The sequence below is a fragment of the Symphalangus syndactylus genome, chromosome 5, assembly GCF_028878055.3.
Source record: "Symphalangus syndactylus isolate Jambi chromosome 5, NHGRI_mSymSyn1-v2.1_pri, whole genome shotgun sequence".
Classification (NCBI taxonomy): Eukaryota; Metazoa; Chordata; class Mammalia; order Primates; family Hylobatidae; genus Symphalangus; species Symphalangus syndactylus.
In genome coordinates this window covers 108,889,716-108,914,716 of record NC_072427.2, presented here as the reverse complement: position 1 = coordinate 108,914,716, position 25,001 = coordinate 108,889,716, and the positions used below count along the sequence as shown (strand labels likewise).

Here is a 25,001-nt window from a genome sequence, read left to right as displayed (position 1 = left end):
CAGTAAATTAGATTATGATGTGAATTGAATGAATTTACAGGCAAACCTTGTTATATTGCACTTCTTCTTATTGGACTTTGCAGACACAGTCTTTTTTTAACAAATTGAAGATTTGTGGCACCCCTGCATCCAGCAAGTCTATTAGCAACATTTTTTCAACAGCATATGCTCACATCATGTGTCTGTGTCACAATTTGGTAATTCTCACAATATTTCAAACTTAATATTGATGATTATTAAATCTATTTTGGTGATCTGTGGTCAGTGATCTTTGATGTTGCTATTATAATCGTTTTGGGGAACCCCAAACCAAACTTATAAAAGACAGCGAACTTAATTGATAGCGGTGTGTGCGTTCTGACTGCTCTACTGACCACCCTTTCACTTGTCTTCTCACCTTCTCTTAGGGTCTCTCTGTTCCTTGAGACAAAACATTATTGAAATTTGGCCAATTAATAACCATACTGGGGCCTCTAAGTGTTCAAGTGAAAGGAAAAGCTGCGTATCTCACCTTTTAAATCAAAAGCTAGAAATGATTAAGTTTAGTGAGGAAGACATGTCAAAAACCAAGAAAGGCCCAAATTAGGCCTCTGGCACCAGTTAGCCAAGTTAGAAAAGCAAAGAAAAAGTTCTTAAAGGAAATTAAAAAGTACTACTCCCGTGAATACGTAAAGAATAAGCAAAACAGCTTTATTGCTGATATAAAGAAAGTTTGAGTGATCTGGGTAGATGATCAAACCACAATATTCCCTTCAGACAAAACCTAATTGAGAGCCGGTATTAACTCTATTGAATTCTAGGAAAGTCAAGAAAGGTAAGGAAGCTACAAAAGAAAATTTGAAGCTAAGAGAAATTAGTTCATGAGGTTTAAGGACAGAAGCTGTTTTTATAACATAAATGTTCAAGATGTAATACCAAGTGCTGATATAGAAGTTGCAGCCAGTTTTCCACAAGATCTAGCTAAGAAAATCAATGAGGGGGGCTACACTAAACAACAAATTTTCAATGTACATGAAGCAGTTTTCTATTAGAAGAATAAACCACCTAGTAGTTTTAGAGCTAGAGAGAAGTCAATGCCTGGCTTCAAAGCTTCAAAAAATAGGTGGCAAGACGGTGGAATGGTAAGCCACCAAGGGCTACAGCTCTCTGTGACTCCAAGTGAAGTTGAAAGGCATTCTAGGCCATAAGAACTGCAACTCTTAGGTGAGTCCTACTGCTGAACTAGGCCCAGAGAAGGGTAACTAGGGAGTCACATGACATACTGAGATAGAAGCTGGGGTAGCCAAAGGAGTTCTGGCAAGGGAGTTCCCCTAACCTCAGGATGCACGCCTCAGAGCTCCAAAAGAGACTCTTCCCTTCCGCATGAGGGGAGCAAAGGGAAGAGCGGATAGGACTTTGTTTTGCATTTTGGATACCAGTTCAGCCACAGAAGAACTCTGGACACCAGCTAGAGTTGTGAGGCCCCTGTTCCAAGCCCTAGCTCCCAGATGACATTTCTAGACATACCCTGGGGGCCAAAGAGAATCTGCTGCCTTGAAGAAAAGAACCTAGTCCTGGCACCATTCATCACCTGCTAGGTAAAGAGTCCTTGGACCCTGAATAACCAGCAGGGATACCCAAGTCCTACATCAAGAGCCTTTGTGAGCCTCTGAAACTTGCTAGCTTAAGGTGAGACTCAGCATTCTACCATCTGTGGTGGCTACAGGGCAAAACTCCTTCGGCTTGAGAAAAGCAGAGCAAAAATTAAAGGGGACTTTGTCTTTCACCTTTAGGTATCAGCATGCCCACAGCAGGGTGGAGCACCAAGCAGGCTGTTGGAACCCCTGATTCTAGGACTAAAGTCTTAGATGTCATTTCTGGACCTGCCCAGAGCCAGACGGGAGCCCACTTCCCAGAAGGTGAGTCCCAGGCCAGGCAGCATTCAGGACAAGCTGACTTAAGAGACCTTGGGCCTTAAGGGAATATTGGCAGCATTCTGGAAGTACTCTTCATAACCTGGGGTGGTGGTGACTCCGGGGTGAGGCTCCCTTGCCATAGAAAGAAACAGGGAAGAGTGGGAAGGACTGCATCTTGTGGTTGGAGTACCAGCTCAGCTGCAATACAGTAGAATACCAGGTAGCCTTCTAAAATTTTTGACTCTAGTCTCTGACTACTGGACTGTACTTCTGGAATCACCCAGGACCTGGTGGACCTTGCCATCCTGAAGGGAATGACACGAGCCTGGCTGCCTGTGATATCTACTGATAGTCGAGTCTCAGGGCCTTGAGCTAACATAGGTGGCTGCCAGGGAGTGGTTACAGCAGGCCTTGGGCAAGACCTAGTGCTGTGTTGGCTTCAGATCAGACCCAGCACAGTTATAGTGATGGTGGCCACAGGGGTGCTTGTGTCACTCCATCCCCAGCTTTAGGTAACTCAGAACAGTGAGAAAGAGAGAGAGTGAGAGAGAGATTCTGTGTGTTTGGGAGATCGTAAGGGAAGAGAACAATAGTCTTTGCCTGATAATCCAGAGAATTCTCCCCAATCTTGTCCAAGACCTTCCAAGGCGGTATGATACCTCTACGAGCCTGCAAGAACCACAGCATTACTGGGCTTTGGGCACCCTCTAAAGCAGATGGAGTTTAGATCACAACACCCAAGTCATTTCAAATACCCAGAGAGACTTCCCAAGAAGAACAGCTACAGATAAGCCTGGACATCGATGACTACAATAAATACCCAACTCTTCAATGCCCAGACACCAAAGAACGTCTACTAGCATCAACACCATCCAGGAAAACATGGCTTCAACAAATGAACTTAATAAGGCATCAGGGACCAATCCTGGAGAAACAGAAATAAGTGACATTTCCGATAGATAATTCAAAATAGCTGTTTTGAGGAAACTCAAAGAAATGTATAATAACATAGGAAAGGAATTCAGAATCCTATCAGATAAATTTAATAAACAGATTGAAATAGTTAAATATAATCAAGCAGAAATTCTAAAGCTGAAAAATGCAATTTGCATACTAAAAAAAGAATTAGAGTCCTTGAATAGAAGAATTGATCAAGCAAAAGAAAGAATTAGTGAACTTGAAGACAGGTTATTTGAAAATACACAGTCGAAGAGACCAAAAGAAAAAGAATAAAAAAAAATGAAGCATGCCTACAGGGTGTAGAAAATAGCTTCAAAAGGGCAAATCTGCAACTTATTGGCCTTAAAGAGGAGGTAGAGAAAGAGATAGGAGTAGAAAGTTCATTCAAAGGATAGCAACAGAGAACTTCCCAAATCTAGAGTAAGATATCAATATCCAAGTACAAGAGCACTATAGAATACCAAGCAGATTTAGCTTGAAAAAGCATACCTCAAGGCACTTATAATCAAACTCCGAATGTTCAAAGATAAAGAAAGGATCCTAAAAGCAGCAAAAGAAAAGAAACAAACAATATTTAACGGAGCTCCAACATATCTGGCAGCTGACTTGTCAGTGGAAACTTTACAGGTCAGGAGAGAGTGGTATAACATGTATAAAGTGCTGAAGAAAAATAATGTTTATTGTAGAAGAGTATATCTGTTGAAAATATATTTCAAACATGAAGAAGAAATAAAGACTTCCCCAGACAGGTAAAAGCTGAGGGATTTCATTAATACCAGACCTTTTCAACAAGATATGTTGAAAGAAAGAAGAGAACATTACAGCAATAAATAATCACCTGAAGATACAAAACTCACAATAATAGTAAGGTAGAAAACTCACTGGAAATAGAATATTGTAACACCGTAACTGTGGTGTGCAAACTACTGTTATTCTAAGTAGAAAGACTAAAGGATGAACCAATCTAAAATAATAACTACAACAACTTTGCAAAACACATTCAGTACAAACAATATAAATAGAAACAACAAAAAGTTAAAAAGTAGGGGGATGAAGTTAAGGTATATTATTTTTATTAGTTTCCTTTTTGCTTATTTGTTTGTTTATGCAAATGGTGTTATCAAGTTAAAATAATTTATTATAATATAGTATTTGCAAGACTCCTAGTAACCTCAAACCAAAAAACATACAATGGACACACAAAAGATATTATATCACCAGAGAAAATCACCTTCACTAGAGAAAGATAGGAAGGAAATAAGGAAGAAAAAAAAAATAAAGAAAACAGAAAACAAATAAGAAAATGGCAGGGGAAAGTCCTTAATAATAACACTGAATGTAAAAATGTGAATGAACTAAACTCTTCAATCAAAAGAATGGACTGGATGAATGGATGAGAAAAATAAGACCCATTGATCTGTTGCCTACAAGAAGCACACTTCACCTGTAAAAACACAAATAGAGTAAAAATAAGGAGATGGAAAAAGATAGTTCATGCCAATGGAAACCAAAAAAGAGCAGGAGTCACTTTGCTTATATCAGTCAAAATAGACTTCAAAAAAAAAAAAACTATAAGAAGAGACAAAGAAATTCACTATATAATGATAAAGGAGTCAATCCAGCAAGAGGATGTAACAATCTTAACTATATGTGCACTCAGCACTGGAGGACTCAGATATATAAAGGAAATATTATTAGAGCTAAAGAGATAGATAGGCCCCAATACAATAATAACCAGATACTTCAACACCCCACTTTCAGCATTGGATGGATCTTCCAGACAGAAAATAAACAAAGAAACATCAGACTTAATTGGCTCTATAGACCAAATGGATCTAATGGATATTTACAGAATATTTTCACCTAATGGCTGCAGAACACGTGTATTCTATTTTTTAGCACGTGGATTATTCTGAAGGATAGACCATATTTTAGGTCACAAAACAAGTCTAAAAACATTCCAAAAAATTGCAATGATATCAAGCATCTTCTATGACCACAATGGAATAAAACTAGAAATAAATAACATGAAGAAATTTGGAAACTATACAAATATATCAAAGTTAAACAATATCCTTCTGAATCACCAGTGGGAAAATGAGGCAATAAAGAAGAGATTTGAAAACATTTTTGAAAGAAATGATAATGGAAACACAACTTACCACACCTATGGGATACAGCAAAAGCAGTACTAAGAGAGAAGTTTGTAGCTATAAACGCCCAAATCAAAAAAGAGAAGAAAACTTCAAATGAACAATCTAATGGTGCATCTTAGAAACTAGAAAAGCAAGGACAAACCAAACCCAAAATTAGTAGAAAAAAATGCATAATAAAGATCAGAGCAGAAAAAAATGAAATTGAAATTTTAAAAAATCAGTGAAAAAAATTGTTTTTGAAAAGTTAAACAAAATTGACAAACCTCCAGGTGTGTGATGAGAGGGCCTGCTGCAAAGGTTTAAAATCTTTTAAACAACCAGATTTCATGATAACTCTATCATGAGCACAGCACCAAAGGGATGGTGCCAAATCATTCATGAAGGATCCACCCCCATGATTCAATCACCTCCCACCAGACCCCACCTCCAACATTTAGGGTTACAATTTAGCATGAGATTTGAAAGGGGCAACAGATCCAAACCATATCACCGTATTACAAATACTTTGAAAGCAATACATGTTCAATAAGTATTTGGCATTGAATTTCCAAGTATTTTGCTTAGAGAGTGTATTAGTTCATTCTTGCATTGCTATAAATTACCTGATAATTACTGGGTAATTTATAAAGGAAAAAGGTCTAAGTGGCTCAAAGTTCCACAGGCTGTACAGAAAGCATGGCCAGGGAGGCCTCAGGAAACACAATCATGGCGTGAAGAGGAAGGAAGCACATCTTACGTGGTGAGAGCTGGAGAAACAGAGTGAAGGGGGAGGTGCTACACACTTTTAAACAACCAGATCTCATGAGAACTCTATCACAAGACAGCACTAGGGGGATGGTGCTAAACCTTTAAAAACTATACCACGATCCAATCACGTCCCAGCAGGCCGCACCTCCAACACTGGGGATTACAATTTAACATGAGATTTGGGTGGGAACAGAGCCAAGCCATACCAGAAAGGAAACAAACACCACTCACCAGCCTCTGTTGCTACTTCTACTTGCTTTTTATTTTATGAAACTAGAGGAATATTTCAGCCTCTGATTGAACTGAGACATCCCAAAGAATATCAGAAGTATAATAATAAAAATTTTGAGATACTCCTAAGTTTCTTATGTTGTATATGCAAATTACTATTCCTTTTGGATTTAATTCTATCATGTAATTTATTTATGGCACTACTCCATTACCTTCCAATGGGCTAATCAGAGAACTTGGCACTTCTTACATGTAAACTCAATATTTCTTTGTAAACAAAGCCAACAAAACATATACTGTATTAGAAACCCCTGATGTAAATGTTTTCATTGACATTCTTTTTTTATTTTTAATTATTTCCATTTTATTTTGGTATCAGAGTCAAGTTTTTCTCCTACTCTTAGATCCAGTCAGGCTTCCATTGCATAAACAGGCCTTAAACAGTGTGAATTCATTAGTTGTTTTTTTTTTTTTTAACTATAAATAGGTATCTTTCTCTCTTATGTTAACTTCTAAAATGTTTTAATAGTTCTATTCATATGCTATAGGTACCTTATTGTTACATAATGTGATGAATTGGATTTTCTATCTCTGTGTTTCTTACTTCATAGTTGTAAATGCCAAATAGTTTTTTATTTATACCAGAGGACTGCACATTTTGCTGTGTTGACATATATCTCTTTTGGATTACAAAGATATTTGAGTGTGACTCACTGAGGAGCAAGAGCAACTTACAGAAGGAAGACAAAACAAAGCAGAGTATATGGTGATATTAAGGAAAGTACATGAAACATAAAGATTCACCGAAGTAATCAGAAGAGAAAAGAGGAGAGATACTAGGAGGCTGTCTACATGAGGAAAAGACAAAGAGGAAGGTTACCCTAAGGGAAAGGAAGAATGATAAAAGTTGGAGAAATTATATATTTACGTAAAATCTCCTAAAAGGACACTTAATGTTTCTGCTAATAACCAACATTTATTACATATCATCCAAATCCAACCCAAATTTACATGATCCCATTTAAAACATATCTTCAATAATGAATAAGTGAGTTTCAATATAATTAACTCAAGAGTTTTTAGTTAAGAAGTTTTTATGTATCTTCTGCTGATTGACATGTCTCATGAAAATAATGAATGTGTACCAGGAATGCCTCAGAAGTCTGTTGATATTTTTTTAAACTCAAGGTGTCATCAGAATAAAATTTAGTTTACTTTTTTAAGAAGTAGTTTGACTCTAGATAATCTTTTATTTTTTGTTTGTAGCATCCTAAAAGCAGAACAGACCAATTTGAGCCAACTGTGAGTCACAAGGGACCTATCAGAATCTATTAGTAGCAATCACTATTTCAAATTTGAGAAGAGTAATCAGTTTTTATATTTTAAGTGCATATAATTTATATGTCAAGTGATGAGTTGAAAGAGAATATTCTTTATCCACTATAAATAAAGGAATTTGGATTAGTGTGTTCTTTATAAAACCTAAACATTTAAATTAACCTTTCCATTTCAAATAAGACTAATGTTTGAAAGCTTGCACTTTTAACGATGCTACCAAAAATGTAATAGCATCTCAGCTACATCACACCTAGCGCATTTAATTTCAGCCAATCTCATTATGGATGGATAGAGGTAAGAGGTTTATGGAAGTTACTGTCTGAATCAGCCTTAAACAAAATGCAAATTTACACAAGTAAAATCTCAGCACACGTATATGGAAAAATGCAACTTTAAAATTCTGTACCTGAATTTAATGCCAACACGATTGCCAACTCTATCTGGTATTTTTAAAAGGATCTATGTTAGGTCCATGTAAAAAAAAATTGTCAAATAAGGGTTTTCTCAGTCAACTTAGCATTTCCTCGTCCCTTTCTTCCTACAGTAGGTAACAATTGTGAAAAAGCACATGCATAGTCAATACATAAACAGAAAATCATTATTTCACTCTATGTTTATATACAGAGACATACATGGTGAGGACATCATGTAATCTGGCTCTAATATTGTCATTTAAATCCCGTAACATTAATCGCTTCTCGGCCTTTTGGCTAAGATCAAGTGTAGTATCTGTTCTCAGTGAATCAAGTAGCATTCACTGAGACATATGGCTTAGATCTGACTTCTTATGGTCAATCGTCTGTTTGCTACAGCAATTTTCCTACTCAAACTATGAGGTCTCTTCAAGTCCCACTCTTTGCCATATGCCTCCCTAATTTAAGGATCTTTTGATTTCAGGTAACAGAATAATTATTAAAACGAGACTTAAAGAAGAGAGGTTTACTTTTACGTATAATAATAAGTACAGGAGGCCGAGTCTGGTGGTTCGCACCTGCATTCCCAGCACTTGGGGGGGTGAAGGGGAGTGGTTCCCTTGAGCGCAGAAGTTTGAGACCAGCTTAGACAATGTGGCGAAAACCCTTCTCTACAAAAGATACAAAAATTAGCCAGTCATAGTGGTCAGCACCTGTAGAAACAGTTACTAGGTAGGCTGAGGTGAGAGAATCGCTTGAGCCCATGAGGTTGAGGCTGCAGTGAGCCATTAGCATGACACTGCACTCCAGCCTGGGTGACAGAGCCAGATGCTGTCAAAAGAAAAAAAAAAAAAAAAGGAGTACAGGAGTAACTTGTCCTACAATTAACTCAGTAAAATGACAATGTGAAGGCTCTGGGTGACTCCACTGTTCTGGTCCTCTCCTTGTGTCTACAAGTTGGATGTTATAGTTTCAAATATTATCTAATCTCATAATGCTAGTAACTGAAGAGCATCTACCATAAGGACAGGATTGAGACACAATAAGTTATGCTTAATGAGCATCCCATAGTCTCTCATCTATTACGCACCATTACAGATGTATCATTTTACCTATTTCTCTAAAACATGAAATTACTCATTAGGAAAATGTAAAAGTAAAAATCATGTAGAAGGACCTCATAAGTCCTATGAAAATGGCCAAAGTTGGAAATACTGACCCTGAGAAAAATGAACACAGATATATGCAAAAAGTGGGGGAGAGAACACTCATACTGAAAGGCTTATAGAATAAATGTTTTTCATAGTAGCCCAAATGGCATAAGCCAAATGTCCATCCATCAACAGGATGAGACAAGGGATAAACTGAGTTATATACAAATCCATTGGAACACTACTGAATCATCAAATGGGGGAAAACACTACTTACCATATTTCCAGCAACATGGGTGATTCTAAACAACATCTGAGCAAAAATTGCTACAGGCAAAAAAAAAAAAAATACATGCTGCGTAATTTTATCCATGAGAAGTAAAAAGGTAGGATTAAAAAACGAGTAATACTTGGTTAGGGGATTGTGAAGGTAAAGATTGACTGGGAAAAGGCGTAAGAGGTCTTTTGATCTGTGACGATGTAACTCTTATATATCTGATACCAGGGTGGGTCATTCAGGTATGTGCAAATATAAAAAAGTGATGTCTCATTATGTTGCCCAGGCTGACCTTGAACACCTAGGCTCAAGCAATCCTCCTGCCTCAGCCCCCCAAGTAGCTGGGATTACAGGCATGACCCTGCCTGGCTGTAAATTTCACCCTAACTACAGCAATGTAAATGTACATACACACACACATACACATGCACTCGTATAGCTACAGAATTATAATTTTCCTGAAGATATTCTATGCATTTCCTTGGCATTAGACATACATTGGTTGAGGTAGGCTGTAAACAGTATCTTGTGTTACCTAAAGTAAAACAGGGAGTTTCAATATGAGTCAAAAAAAAAAAAATAAGATAAGGGTTATACAAAAGTTTTTCCTGCAAACAAAATGGAAAATGTCTCCGAACTTCATTGTTATTTCAGATCTGTATTAGGATATGCAGAAAGTTTTCCGTCATCTTAGCTAATAACTAACACCTTATCATATCTCACAAAAACTAAATGCCATGGGTACAATTTGTTCATAAGTATTTTTGATAATTCATGCTTTTATTCGATTAAATTCTATTCATTGGACTATTTGCCTTATTGTAATTAACAGATATGAATATGTAATTAGGATAGGAAAACATTAATGAGCAACCCATGATTAAATGTAAACAATCCACAATATAACTTGAAAAGTGACTTATTTTGATACCAGAATTGTCTTTCTATTATCAATCTGTATCATATTATAATTGCTTCATGTAACAAAATTTTAAAATAAAAATTCAGGTAACTTCAAAAATTAATCAAATCAACATTATATTAACAATATAGAAACTTGATTTATTTATAGAATACTTAGACATATTTTAGCAAAGGTTTATCTATGGTTGAAGGAGACACAGTATTTTTAAACTACTTTAGAAAAAAAGAAAGTAATCCGTTTATAATGATTCTGACTACTAAATCAGATGCTTATATTGTTCTACCTGTAAAGTACATACTGTCTCATTTTAACAACTCACCTTTAATTTAATGAGCCTGTATACATTTAATTGAAAAGTACACAACATTTTTTCCATACACATAATAGTTATTTTTTTTTTAAAGTCTAGATAAAATCCACTATGACTCAAATTCTTTCTCTCTCCTCATTGCAGTATTTTCACATTTTTTCTCTAATTTTCTTTCAGTTCCAAACAATTAATCCATATGAAGATTAAACATAGAAACATGATGAAAGATTATAGAGAGAAGCAAAATAACTTTAAAGACAGTAAAATCAGATAATTTAATTAATGTACTTTATAAAATATATGACTTGTTTTACATTTACCTTCTCATTTTAAGAGAATAAAAATAAACATGTTCTCAAATTCTCCAAAAATATGTAATCCAAAATATTTTTCTCTGCTTCATTTATCAATTTACCTTAAACAAGCATAACATTTATTTTATCAGTATGTAGGAGTAGTTATCTATTGTCTAATGGTGTTATTAAAAAGATCCATAATTTTCTTAGAAAAATCATCCACTAGGTGATATCCCTACGTGTTCTTGTAAGATTTTGTAAGATTTTAAACAAATATTTCATATAGAATTTATTATACTATATTTATGCCACCTATTTACTTTTATATTTTTTCTACTAAATTACAAGCTTCCTAAATCTAGGAACTATAGCTCATTCATTACTGTATTATCAGTAACACAGGTAATAATGTAACTGCCCAACGGGTTCATTTTGCCCGCTATCCAGACAGAAATTGCAGTGGAAAAAGAGTTTAATTCACGCAGAGCCAGCTGAACAAGAGGCCAGAGTTTTATTATGACTCAAATCAGTCTCCCTGAAAATTCAGAGTGGGGTTTTTAAGAATGATTTGGTGGGCACGGGATCGGGAAGTGGGGAGTGCTGACTGGTTGGTTTGATTTATAGGGAGCCAAAGCTGATCTCTTGCATTGAGTCCTTTCCTGGACGAGGACCGTGAGACCACATGAGCCAGTTTATCGATCTTGGTGGTGCCAGCTTATCCATCAATTGCAGGGCCTGAAAAATATCTCCAGCACCAGTCTTAGGTTTTCCAACAGTGGTGATTTCCCTAGGAGATATTGGGGAAGTTTGCAATCTTGAGGTCTCTATCTTCATGACTCCTAAACCATAATTTCTAATCTTGTGGCTAACTTGTTAGTCTTACAAAGGTAGTCTGATCCTCAGGCAAGAAGGGGGTTTGTTTCAGAAAGGGGATGGTATCATCTTTGTTTCAAAGTTAAACAATAGACTAAGTTCCTCTTAAAGTCAGTTTGGCACACACCCAGGAATACACAAGGACAGCTCGGAGGTTAGAAGCAAGATGGGGTTGGTTAGGTTAGATCTCTGTCACTGTCATAATTTTCTCACTGTTATAATTTTTGCAAAGGCAGTTTCAATGGTCAATAAATATTTGGTGATTAAGAAGTATTCTTTACTCAAAACATTTTCTAGTCATCAAAATTTTCTTTTTTTAACTTAATTGGTAATCTTAGTTCAAATATTATCAATTTTTATTTGAGTTCACGTTTGCTAGTTTATAAAATAAATAACCTGAAAGTTTAAAGTACTGTCAGTTTCATAGAGCTTTTCTTTCTTCTAACATACTTTTTTTTTCTAACATCTTGAGGTAAATAAAAACAGAAGTAAAAATGGACATCTTTAGTAAGAATATGGTGATGGAGGATAAAAAGGACCTTTTCAAATATGCATAAATTTGGGGAGAAGCGACTTTTGTAAGGCTAATGCACTGAGTTAGAAAGTTGAGGGTATGCAGTAACTGGGGGAAATAGAAGTTTGTGATGGAGAAATAGGAGATTACCAAAGATGAACATCTTCTGCTTGATATTTTTGCTACGAAATGGGAGGCTATTCTGATTTCCTTCTACCTCTTTTACTTCTTGACTGACTCACTACATATATATATGTAGATTTGTTTCCTCATATCCATTTGTTTTTCATTTTTTGCAATGAAGCTCAGTCCAAATTCTAGCTACTATACATGCTTTAATATTGTAAAAGAAGATACATAAATCTAAACTCTCACAAGGATTGTTAAAAGTATGTGTGTTTCAATACCACATTTTCAAATTTAATGTGGTATTTCTTTTAGGGCTTCCCTGAAACTGTTTTTCATATCTGGCTGCTCATTCCTATAGCCTAGAGAGATTTTAAAACACACAGAGTCACACATCTGTGTATATATTTAAAGCACCCGGTGATTCCAATGCACAGCTATATAGAAGGAGCTACTGCCAAATATTGACTGAAACAATTGATGCGCTTAGGGAACCTTTCATATATAACAGAAAATGTCTTCAAGATCAGGCAAGAAAATGATGAGTTAGAATATTTTCCATATATAAGCTGAGATACAAGTGTTTACCATGTTTACCCTAAAAGAAGAATAAAAATATCAATTTCCAAGATGAAGGTGCCAGAAAAGTACCTTTGAAATGCATTGTTTGCTTCCTTTTTTTTTTTTTTTTTGAGACAGAACCTCACTCAGTCTCCCAGGCTGGAGTGCAGTGGTGCGATCTCAGCTCACTGCAACCTCCGCCTCCCGGGTTCAAGTGATTCTCCTGCCTCAGCCTCCTGAGTAGCGGCGATTACAGTGGCACGCCACCACGCCCAGCTAATTTTTGTATTTTTAGTAGAGACGGGGTTTCACCATGTTGCCCAGGATGGTCTCGATCTCTTGACCTCGTGATCCCCCGACATTTGCCTCCCAAAGTGCTGGCATTACAAGCGTGAGCCACTGCGCCCAGCCTTGCTTCCTCTTTTTTTAAAAAAGTTTACTTTTAAAATCAAACATATTATATTTGCCGTCTTCCCTCTCTATTTTTTCTTCTGCCATAGCACAGCACAGGAGCTACCAGACCAACAATCTATTTTTACTTTTCTATTTGTAGAATCCTTTAAAAGAAAGCATGACCCATAAGAAAAGTGGTACTTAATGTGGCACAGCAATTCTTTTAATAAATGCAGTACTTGTGTTCAGTAACTTAAATTTGAAAACTAAGTTTTATTTTGAAATGTCTTAAAAAGGAAATTAATTTGATAAGTTTAAGTTCCAGAAAAACAGAAATCAGTAAGAAAAAAGTGCTTATAATGATGAATACAACACTGAAATGCATGTATCTATCTATCTATATATATATATATATATACACACACACACATATATATATATTTAACTTAACATATACTTCTGTTTTCCACAGAGCAAAGGTGATAGATATCTCAGTTTGGCCTAGAAAGTTATTTTTTATGTCCTATTCTGGGAAAAGACCAAGCCAGACCGGTTTACCTCAGAAATAAGTAATAGATGTATCTTAGCGGCATATCTAAGATGACCTTAATTGATGCTGGTTTGCAATGTGATTCGTGGTTTTTTATGCAAAAATTGTTTAGTTTTCTAGGAAACATACTGTCTCAAGGGTTTGATTTTATTTTCTATAAAGAAATTCTGAATTCCAGAAAATTTCAGGTTTTAAAGAACTTTCTTTAAACCTGAATTTCTGAACTTATGTTGAGACCACATGCTTACCTCAGGAAATATTGACTTTTAAGACAAACAGATTCACATAATCTATGAGCTACTGTTTCAGGAAGCTTCTGCTTCTCTGGCTTTCCATTTCCCCGTGGAGAGTCTTCATCTCAAGTAACACACCTGCCTCTCTCTTACCTCTCAGCCTCTGCTCTCCCTAGGAGGTGACCTGTGGTGAGCTTGAGAAGAAGAAAAAAATCTGAGCACATCTGGTTCTCCCCTCTACTCTTTAAAATTTTATCTGGCTGAAAAAAGAATACATTCTGGTTTATCCTTTAAGATAATCTCATCAGGGCAGCTTCTCTTCCCTTGTATACGTGGGATAGTGTGGATGGAAATTCATGTAATGAATGGGGCTCCAGGGGAGAGGTCTGAATTGTCTACCTATGCCAATAGCAAGGGAATATACATGTATATTCTTGTGATAAAATACTTTTAAGCTGTTTTGACTGAAATGTAAAACGATGTTTAAAATGAGTTTACATATAACTGAGCTAACATTTTGATCTCTATTTTCTAGTCCTGTCTCTAACCCTTGATTTGTTCTGAAATGTGGAAATGAAGAGATAAATCTTATTTAATGGCCTTCCTAAGACCTTAACATTTTGGCACATTAACCACTGAAGTAGATGATAAGGAGTGAGATTTGGGGAAAAGTTTTATATACAGAGATAGAGGATCCTAGTTCATCACGGGAGGTGGTTCTGAACCTATGCCTTATAGGTTTGAGCATGGTGAGTTATAGTTAGTTTCTACTACTTGCTGATGATTTTAATAATTGCTTGAATAGTTTTAATTGCAGGGAGGCACTGTCTGGATAAGCAAATACCAATTGCTTTGGTAAGAATACATGAATCTGATTTAGACCAGACCTAGTCATTCGTTACTCAAACAGATTCAACTACAAGGAAGAGACAGCGTTTATATATCTAAGCTTCTAGGTATCTGTGGACTTAGTTTCTCAGCCAGGAGCTCAAAAACATGTTCCATTTTGGAGTTTCTTACCGTATGGACAAGTGCATTCAAACAAGCCATCCCCAAACTGCTTATTCTTTATATTAATTTGAACTCCAGGGCCTGTTTTGGGCTAAATGCTTATATCACCTCAAAATTTGTAGGTTGTAGCCTTACCCCCAATGTGATGGTAAGTAGGAGGTGGAATATTTGCATGGTGATTAGGTTATGAATGTGTGTGGTGGGGATCATGGTGGAATTAGTGGCCTTATGAAACGTGGAAAAGACATCAGAGCCCGCTCTCCCCACTTACACTGAGGAAAGGTCATATGAGCATACAGTGAGAAGACGGCCAACTGGAAGCCAGGAAGAGATCCCTCATCAGAGCCTGACCATGTTGGCACACTGCACTTTGGATTTTTAGCCTCCAGAACTGCTGTGAGAAAATAAATATCTATTGTTTAAGACACCTACTCTATGTCAGTTTGTTACAGTAGCACAAGGAGGCTAACACAGGGCCAAAAGAAGGAACTGTGAATAAGCTAGCCTCCTGTGTCCATGTGACTTTTTGATAGGCGGCAGACTGTTCTCTGGTTAACTAACTACATAAACTCTGAATATGGCTTTAAGAAGCAGACATCAAAATTCTTTCATCACCCATGAAAGGGAAAGGTCACACATTTTATAAGCAGAAAAAAAATTAAAGAAATAGAGCATGTGATATTATTTAGTTGAAGTACACAAATAACTTGTTGAAATTATTGTAAATTAAAGACTTAAACATTTTAAGACATATCTATAATAATGTGAAAATCAGTTTTGCTCAAGAAATTAAGAAAGTCTTGGGGTAATTTGAATAAAAAGTTGATTATTAAGGTCAAAAATGAATGAAAGAAAGAAATAATAAAATTAAAATAAAATACTGTTGTGTACTATTCACTTGGCTTAAATGAAGATATCTGAGCATGTATGGTGTTGGAATGGCTGTGGATAAAGAATTTTCACAAATTACTGTTGAATGTGTCAATTGATAAAACTACTTTGAAACCAACAACTTGGATTTATATTGTAAGATTAAACAGATATATAAAGATACATATATTGATATATGTATATATGAATCTATATATATATACACAGATCTTATGATACAATAATTTCATACTACTGTTTACCCAAGAGAATCTTTTATATATACAAATCTTTTATATATATAAAAGTTTATATATATAATTTGTATAAATGCATATATATCTTTAATATGCATATATATGTTTGTGTATATATATATGGCTGGAGCCATTTAAAGAATATGGTTCCTGATTGTTATAGTGATATAATCAATATGTTCAAACTAACCAAGACACTAATCCGATGGAGAATGAGTAAACATATTACAAAAAAGTCACACAATAAATATTACACAAGAGTAAAAATGAAGAGACTATGTGAATAAATGCTGGTAACAAATACTAAGTCAAGAAAGCAAGTCCCAGAAGACCATAGGGGACAATTTTATATAAAATTCAAATAAAAGTAAAATGTTACATTTTAGGTAAGTATATATAGAGAGAGAGATAAAACACACAGAAAGATGTGATAAACCCCAAAGTCAAAGTAGGAATTAATTCTATCAGTGATAGAATAGAGAAGTGCTAAAAAAAAATTGTTTAATGATACTCAAATCCTCAGGCTTACTTTACTCAGGACCATTGTAATAGGGATAGAGATAACTGCAATGGGATTTTCCAGTGGGAAAGAGAGATTGGGCTTAACTCCGAATACAGCATGGAGAAGTAGGAATTTATAGCCAAGGAGCAGGGTGGGGGTTAGTGGATAGAAAATCACTAACAGGAAACATCGGGAATAAGGGGGATTCTGGCTAAACAGACCATGAGGATTTTGATGTCACTTGAGAGATGGTAGAGAATGACAAATCTGATCAGATATTGAGGGTGATCTGATATCAAAGATGGAAGGTTCTTGGTAAACTGACTTAGCAGGGTTCTTTGCTAAAACTGGATTTTACCAGGAGGTTCATAGATTGGCCTGTAAGAAAGTGCAGGAGCAGGACTACAGCTTGGCCAAAGACTCCTTTGTCATTAGGAGTATACAGATAGGAGCTGTTGGCACTCACTACTCCTTACCTTTGGCAATGTGTTTGTGGATGTTCATCATATTATTAAAATAAATATTTTAAAATGAATTAATAATAAAAGCCCCCACATGAAGTTAATGTGTAATAAGTTAAATAATTTTAATCAGTTCAGGTTTTTGCACTTGAATGCCAAAAAGTAGGCATTTCAGTAAACATATAAACAAAAAGAAACCAAAAAAAGGAAGAGTTGCAATTAGCTAGGCAGAAGTTGGATGATGCAATGATAAATGAGGAGTGTTTCACATGAAGAGAACACCTGACTAAAAAATAGGCAGGGTGCTATGGCTCACGCCTGCAATCCCAGCACTTTGTGAGGCCGAGGCGGGTGGATCACAAGGTCAGGATATCGAGAACATCTTGGCCAACATGGGGAAACCCGTCTCTACTAAAAATACGAAAATTAGCCAGGTGTGGTGGCGTGTACCTGTAGTCGCAGCTACTCTGGGGGCTGAGGCAGGAGAATCACTTGAACCCGGGAGGTGGAGGTTGCAGTGAGCCGAGATCGTGCCAATACACTCCAGCTTGGGCGACAAGAGCAAAACTCTGTCTCAAAAAATAATAAGAATAAAAAAGTAAATAAATAAATAAAAAATAATTCACAACACGTGCCTCTGCTTCTGTGTGTCAGATGCTACCTTATATACATTATATATATCACACACATACACATACATTGTGTATATATATTATATGTATAATATATATATACTCACCCACACATATATAAACTCACACTTCGCGCAACAACCTTTTCCTCATTTTACCTAAGCAAATTTTCACATAGAAAGGTGACATAACTAGGAAATGGAAAAGTACATGCACTTCACCAATACACCATTTTGTGAGTGCCAGAATGTGCAATGGAAGAAAGTCCTAGCCAAGGAACAAAGAAAAAGTAGAAGGAAAGAAAGCACTAATACGCAGAAAATCGTGCTAGCCCTCCTTAAAGAGACAAATGAGAAGCAGATTCAAATCTAAAACCTTGACCAAACTCTCTCTCCTAAAATAATTAGGTGAGGCACAGAAGAGGAGCAAAAGAGAAAGATAAGAGCCTGCCCCCTGTCTTAGTCAGTTCAGGCTGCTAAAACAAAATATCATAAAATGGATTTCTTCTAAACAAAAGAAATTTACTTCTCACAGTTCAGAAGGCTGCAAGTATGAGATCAGAGTGCCAGTACAGTCAGATTCTGGTGAAGAACCTATTCTGGGTTCAAACTATCAACTTCTTCTTATATCCTCTGATGGTGGAGGGAGCGAGCCAACTCTCTTGAACCTCTTTTATAGGGGCACTAATCCCATTTATGAGGGCTCCACGCTCATGATCTGACCACCTCCTAAAGGCGTCACCTCCTAATACCATCATCATTGAGGTTAAGATTTCAACATATGAAATGTCAAAACATGTTTTGGGGAGCACGTAACTATGCTGTCCATAATATCTCCTGACTTCAGATAAATATTGCTGTCATAGAAGCACAGATACTCAGTCCCTCAAAACTTCAATAGTCAGCAATGGCCATGCTTTACAAAAAAATTAGTTTTTGGAAAAGGGTGCATGCAAGGGTATTAATGCTCCCTCTGCAATCTCCCAGAGGCTCAGACTCCAGGAGCCTCAATTCAGGAAACCACAGAGGCGGTTTCTTCAAAATTGCTTAATTTTCACATATTTGTAGATATCCCACATTTTCTCTCTGTTATTGATTTCTGATTTGATTTCATTGTGGTTGGGGAAGATACTTTGTATGATTTCAGTCCTCTTAATTTTACTGGGACATATTTTATGACTTACTATATGTCCTATCATGGAGAATAATCCATGTGTACCAGAGAAATAAATATTTTGAAATAAGTAGGATTTCTAGGGTAAGCAGCTTCATACTAAGACTCAGAGACAAAGCCTAAAATACCAACTCTCAAGAGACGAGAGGACAGGGGTGCTGTGTCACTCAACAAAGCCACACCTACTGAAGACCAAGGACCAGAAGTACAGGGCTCCATGGGGAAGGGCGACTTAGAAGGTTTTGGATTTGCTGCAGATTCGTTGACTTTTCAAGAAGGCACTGATGTATTCAGTCCCTCTCTCTGAGAGAGAAGACACCCCCTCCCCTACTTGATAATTGGATGATGCCATAGTTACTACTTGATGTGCAGTTCCTTCAAATAGAGAGGAAGTACACCGGCCACAATCTGAACAACAGACATAGAGGACTGGCTTACAGAGGAAGCTAAATTTTTCACTTTCTCATGGAGCACTAAACCTCTGCTATTGTATTTGGCAACAGAAATGAGGATCAAGATTAAACGATGAGTGCTGAGTCTCAATCCGTTTGGGGAAACTGCTATAGTAGCGGAAGTTTCAGTAATTTTTAAACGTAATGCATAAAGATTGATTCTGAGATGATCTTGTGTGTTGCACTCTTAAAGATACTAAAAAATGAAGCACGCTAAACACTTAGTTTGAACCAACAGAACTTCTAAACTAGGGAAGGAACCAGGGCCAACAAGCTTTACTGGCTTTGGATGGCTCCATGGAAGACACAAAAGATTCTACAATTATTGAATTAACCACAAATCTACCAAGGCTGTGGCTACTATTTGGACAGCAATTTCATGACAAGTGGAAACCAAGTGCTCTGACATCATGCTGGTTTCTGCAAAGGGAGATTACCACATTCTGATGAATCATAGGTTGGTTATTAAGCCCAATGCATTAAGAAAGAAACCCTGGGGAATAATAAGAGATATCACCATTTCCATGGCTTCAAGTTGTCATTGCAGGGATTCCCATGAATAATTTTCATGATCTCTTTCCTCACTTCCCCCTGCCCGAGGGTAATATCTTTGGCTCTACATCCACTAATTTCAGTAAGTTGAAAGTACAGTCACCTTACCGGTACGTAAAGCAATAGTGTTGTAAATCACGGTCACACTCAATTCTTAACTTCTAAATTAATATTTTTAACCTCATTCTTTGAGCAACACAATATTTAAATCACTATATGATCCAGCAATTTCACTTCTGGGTATATAACCAAAAGAATCGGAAGCAGGGACACAAACTCGTATTTGCATCTCACGTCATTGCACCAGCATTCACAATAGCCCAAAAGAGGACACAACCTAAGTATCTCTCTATGGATACATGGATAAACAAGACATGATACATATATAGAATAGAATAGAATATTATTCTGCCCTAAAATAGAAGGATAGGATTTTGACACATGGTACAACGTGGAAGAACCTTGTTCTAAGTGAACTTAGGGGTAAGGGAAAGAAGCAAGTCACAAAAGGACAAATACTTTATGATTTTATTCATATGATGTACTTAATATAGTCAAATTCAAAGAGCCAGAAGGTAGAACGGTGGTTGCCAGGATCTGGGCATGGGGAAGCAGGCGATGGGGAGTTATTGTTTAATGGGATAAAAGTTTCAGTTTTGGAAGATGAAAAACATTCTGGAGGTGGATGGAGGTGATGATTGTACAGCAATATAAATACACTTAATGCCCCTGAACCATACACTTGAAAATGATTAAAGTTATAAATTTCATTATGCATATTTCATCAGAAAAGTTAGTTAATTTAAAAAATCGTATTGGATAATGCTATGCTAGAATATTATGCTTGCAACACTGCTCTAAAATCATGTGTTTGAAGCTTCTGTTGCTAACTTCTACATGTTCATCCAAGTGCAGTGGTTTTCTTATTAGATCTTTCACTGAAAATGCTTTTTGATGGGTAAGTCCTTGTTAGGCTGGGACTTTATTGTCTCTTTTTCTTAATCACAGCTACTTAAGCAAGGAAAAAATGAAACTTATTTGATCTGTGTGTTTATTTTCTGTAATCAGCAAAATCAAATAATTTGCACGTTAAAATATTTCCGCTGAGTTAACTTCTTAAAGTACTTTCAAGTGTAAGTCTAGATGATTTACACCTAAGTATAAATTAAATAAATAAGCTCCTTGGAAATTGTCTCGTGTTTTACTCCTCATACAAGTTTTACTTCAAAATATACATGTATTTCTCTGACCAGAATGGGTTTCAACAATAATAAAACCAATACAGTCAAATAAACTGCAGTCTCTTTCAAAACAAATCCACAGGTTAGGCAACTACCAAAAGATTAGTTTGGGCCGGGCACAGTGGCTCACGCCTGTAATCTCAGCACTTTGGGAGGCCGAGGCGGGCAGATCATGAGGTCAGGAGATCGAAACCATCCTGGCAAACACAGTGAAACCCCATCTCTACTAAAAATACAAAAAAAAAAAAATTAGACGGGCGTGGTGGCAGGCGCCTGTAGTCCTAGCTACTCAGGAGGCTGAGGCAGGAGAATGGTGTGAACCTGGGAGGCGGAGCTTGCAGTGAACCGAGATCACGCCACTGCACTCCAGCCTGGGTGACAGCGAGTCTCCACCTCAAAAAAAAAACAAAAACAAAAACAAAAACAAAAAAGAGATTAATTTGATGAGAACAAAACTAAACCAAGAACATGTCAAATTAATTATTAATAAGAGTAGTAAATAAAATTTAGTTTTTTTTTTAACCTCATGAAAGCTTTGAAGTGAACAAAGGAAGATGTTTGATAGAATGAAATGTTGCACACTCCAAAACCACATTATAACTTTATAAGCATTATTTCTGTGTTTATGTGTAATGGCGTGTGTGTGTGTGTCCATCCTTGAAATTTAATCCCAAGTTATAATCTTTCTTTTTTTCTTTACAGCTGAAGAGCATTGACCAAGTTATTATCTTCAACTCTCTCAAAGGGTGAAGAGACAGAAGCAACATTGAGTCAACCGGCTGGTTTTTCATCTCTTTCCCTTCTTCAGTTGTGGGCTGGAGAGAGATGTAATTCCAAGGACATTAGCAAGCCTTTTATTATGTGGATATGCTTTACACAACTACAGTTTATCCATCAGAATGAAATACAGACAAAAGCTGAGGAAATCAGTCTTCTTAATAGATGGAAAGTGATCCTTTCTGCCTCCAAATAAAATTGAATTATAACATTCTTCTTATTTCTCTGGGTACACATCTGGTTTAAAAATTAGAAGGTACATTTTAAAAGTAGGCAGAAGTTTGTATTTAGAGAAAGACATTTTCACTGTAATAGTGATCATTATTTTAATGCTTATAAAGTCCAATCAAAGATAAATGTCAAATCATAACTGAATATATTGTGTGCTGTGTGAGAGATGAAATGCATAGAGAAAATCCACGTTAAATGGTAAAAATATATATATATATATATATATATATATATATATAATGGTTTTTTTCTAGGGAATATTCTGTAAAGAGAATGGCAAAGCTGTGCATTAAAGAGCCAAATTCAAAGAGGTGAATAAATAGTGGAATATTTTTATTTGTTTTCTGCTTTTTTCAACCAATGTTTCACTGAGTATGATTAATAGTACCATTTACTGTTACTAGAAGACTGAATAGGTTGGGTGCATCTGTGGCTCATACCGGTGTAATCCCAGTGTTTTGGGAGGCCAAGACAGGAAGATTGCTTGGGGGCAGAAATTTGAGACCAGCCTAGGCAACATAGTGAGACCTTGTCTCTACAAAAAATTAAAAAAGAAACTAGCTTGGAGTCTTGGCACAGGCATGCTTCTCTGGAGGCTGAGGTGGGAAGATTGCTTGATCCCAGGAGTTTGAGGCTGCAGTGAGCTGTGACCACACCACTGCACTATTAAGCAAAGGTAACCAAAATGTTTGAGAGCTTGCATATATCAAGAACTTCATGATATCATATTTAATATTCATATTAGATTCTAATATAGATAATATTATTTCCCTTTTCCAATGAACAACAACAGCAAACTAACACAAGAACAGAAAACCAAACACCGCCTGTTCTCACTCATAAGTGGGAGTTGAACGATGAGAACACACGGACACAGGGAGGAGAACATCACATACCAGGGCCTGTCGGCAGTCGGGGGCAAGGGGAGGGACAGCATTAGGAGAAATACCTAATGTAGATGATGGGTTGATGGGTGCAGCAAACCATCATGGCACGTGTATACCTATGTAACAAACCTCTATGTTCTGCACATGTACTCCAGAACTTAAAGTACAATAATAAAAAAAAAGGTTACATAATTTGCAAGAGGTATATAACTTAATATTCACACAAACTGCTGGCTTTATTTACTGGCTCTGATCCCCCTCCTGAAAGAATAAGGTTAAAACATGCTGTAGGATATGTATTTGATGAAGTAACATTTGGCTATGATACTGAATTCAGCTGGGAAAAGGTAGAGGAAAAATGTATGCGAAACGAAGAGATTTCAGAATACTGGTCAAAGGTCTCTGTTGAATTTTTGGTCTTAGCTAACTTGTGGCTGAGCAAGCAGTAATGCGTGCGAGTTCAATTGAGGTTAAAAAGGACCATATGGGTCAATGCCGGGGAGTTTAAAGACAATTCCTCTGAGAGCCTGTGTGACTAGGAACCTGGATTCACACAGTTAATAGAAAAACAGAACTTTGTAGGAATTTGTTGAGAAAAGTGAAATTAGATCATATGGGGACTGTGAAGTTATGTAAATCAAAGGCATTGTCTGAGGGCTCTGCCATCTGCAGATCACGTTGACCTTCCCGGCCAGGGGCTCTCATTATGTATATGTGTTGTGAACAGGTTTTGAGCATTCTGCTGGAAAAGGGTTTGAGGAAAACTAACTCCTCCCAATGTTTACATTCATATGAGAGGCCGAAAAGTTGTAAAAGATGAAGAAAGAAATAAATCTAGTAGGAAGGCAGAAGTTTTAAAAAGTCTCTGAAGAAACTGAAGAGAATCAAGGTCATTGTCCGGATGTAAGATGTGGTAGAAAGAGGGATGTGGTGCCCAGATGCCTCTTCAAGGAAGATCTTGCTGCTCAGCTCTAGGGAGTGCAGTCCGAAGTCTTTCCCCCTTCTATTACCTGGTGTTGGCTCTTATGAAATGTCATTCACACCAAATTCTATCTCAGAATTTGCTTCTGGAGGATCCAATCTGAAAAATATCAAGTTGTTAAATCAAAGCATGTGTTTCAAAAAAGGAACAAAAAGAAAAGAAAATATATTTCCACTAGAGAGATGCAGTGTCTACAGAGGCTCTAAAATGAAGGTCAATCTTGAAAAAATAATGAAACCTCCATTTGTGTATGAAGATCTCAGAAAACCTTTAGTCCTCTTCAATGGAGACAACAATGAAACTGGAAAGAGAAGACTAAATCTAGTCTTCTAGATTCTATCATTTCTTTAGTTAAATAAACTTGAGAAAGTGACTTGTTATCAGTGAGCCCCAATTTCTTATTTGGCAAAACAGTCCACTACATAGCTAATCAGAGTGCGTGCTTTCTTCTTCCTTTGGGCATTTATTATTGCTCCAATATCCTTTGTAAATTGTACTAGAAAGTCCTAGCAACTAGAAGAAAGGAGAAGTATACAATAAATAATTGAGATGTATTATATACAAGATATGACTTTTTGAAGCACCTGATCAGTAACACTTCCGTTGTATTTCAGAAAAATAAAGCCACTCCTCAAATTTCTTAATTTTACCTTTAATAATTTTGACATATTTTCAAAGAACTTCTTGTATAAATTAAGTTTTTTTTTGTAATTGAATTTAGGTCATTGAGACAGAATGGGTTCATTTAGAAAGTAAGATAAAACATTCCTTACCTCCATGCAAATTTTTTGAAAATCCCATGAGAATTCGTCTTTTAAGTTATGTATGATGGGTCACTCACATTATGATGATGCTTTCAAGCTTCATGAATAAAACTGACTATTCCTTGCTTTTCCCTTCCAGTGTATTAGGACTGCAATTGCTTTTGCACCAACCTAATACATGAGCATTTTTATATGTTTCTGTCAGATAGACTATGAATCCCCAAAAGCAATGACTACTTGGGCTCTGTATCCCCAGCAGT

The 25,001-nt window shown here is 36.4% G+C and overlaps 1 non-coding gene across 1 annotated transcript; it reads left to right on the top strand.

The window, feature by feature from the left end:
• Positions 1-8,017: 8,017 nt before the first annotated feature.
• Positions 8,018-8,204, top strand: LOC129483823 (U2 spliceosomal RNA). Its single transcript, XR_008658310.1, has one exon. It is a non-coding gene; the product is annotated as a U2 spliceosomal RNA (small nuclear RNA).
• The last annotated feature ends 16,797 nt before the right edge of the window (positions 8,205-25,001 follow it).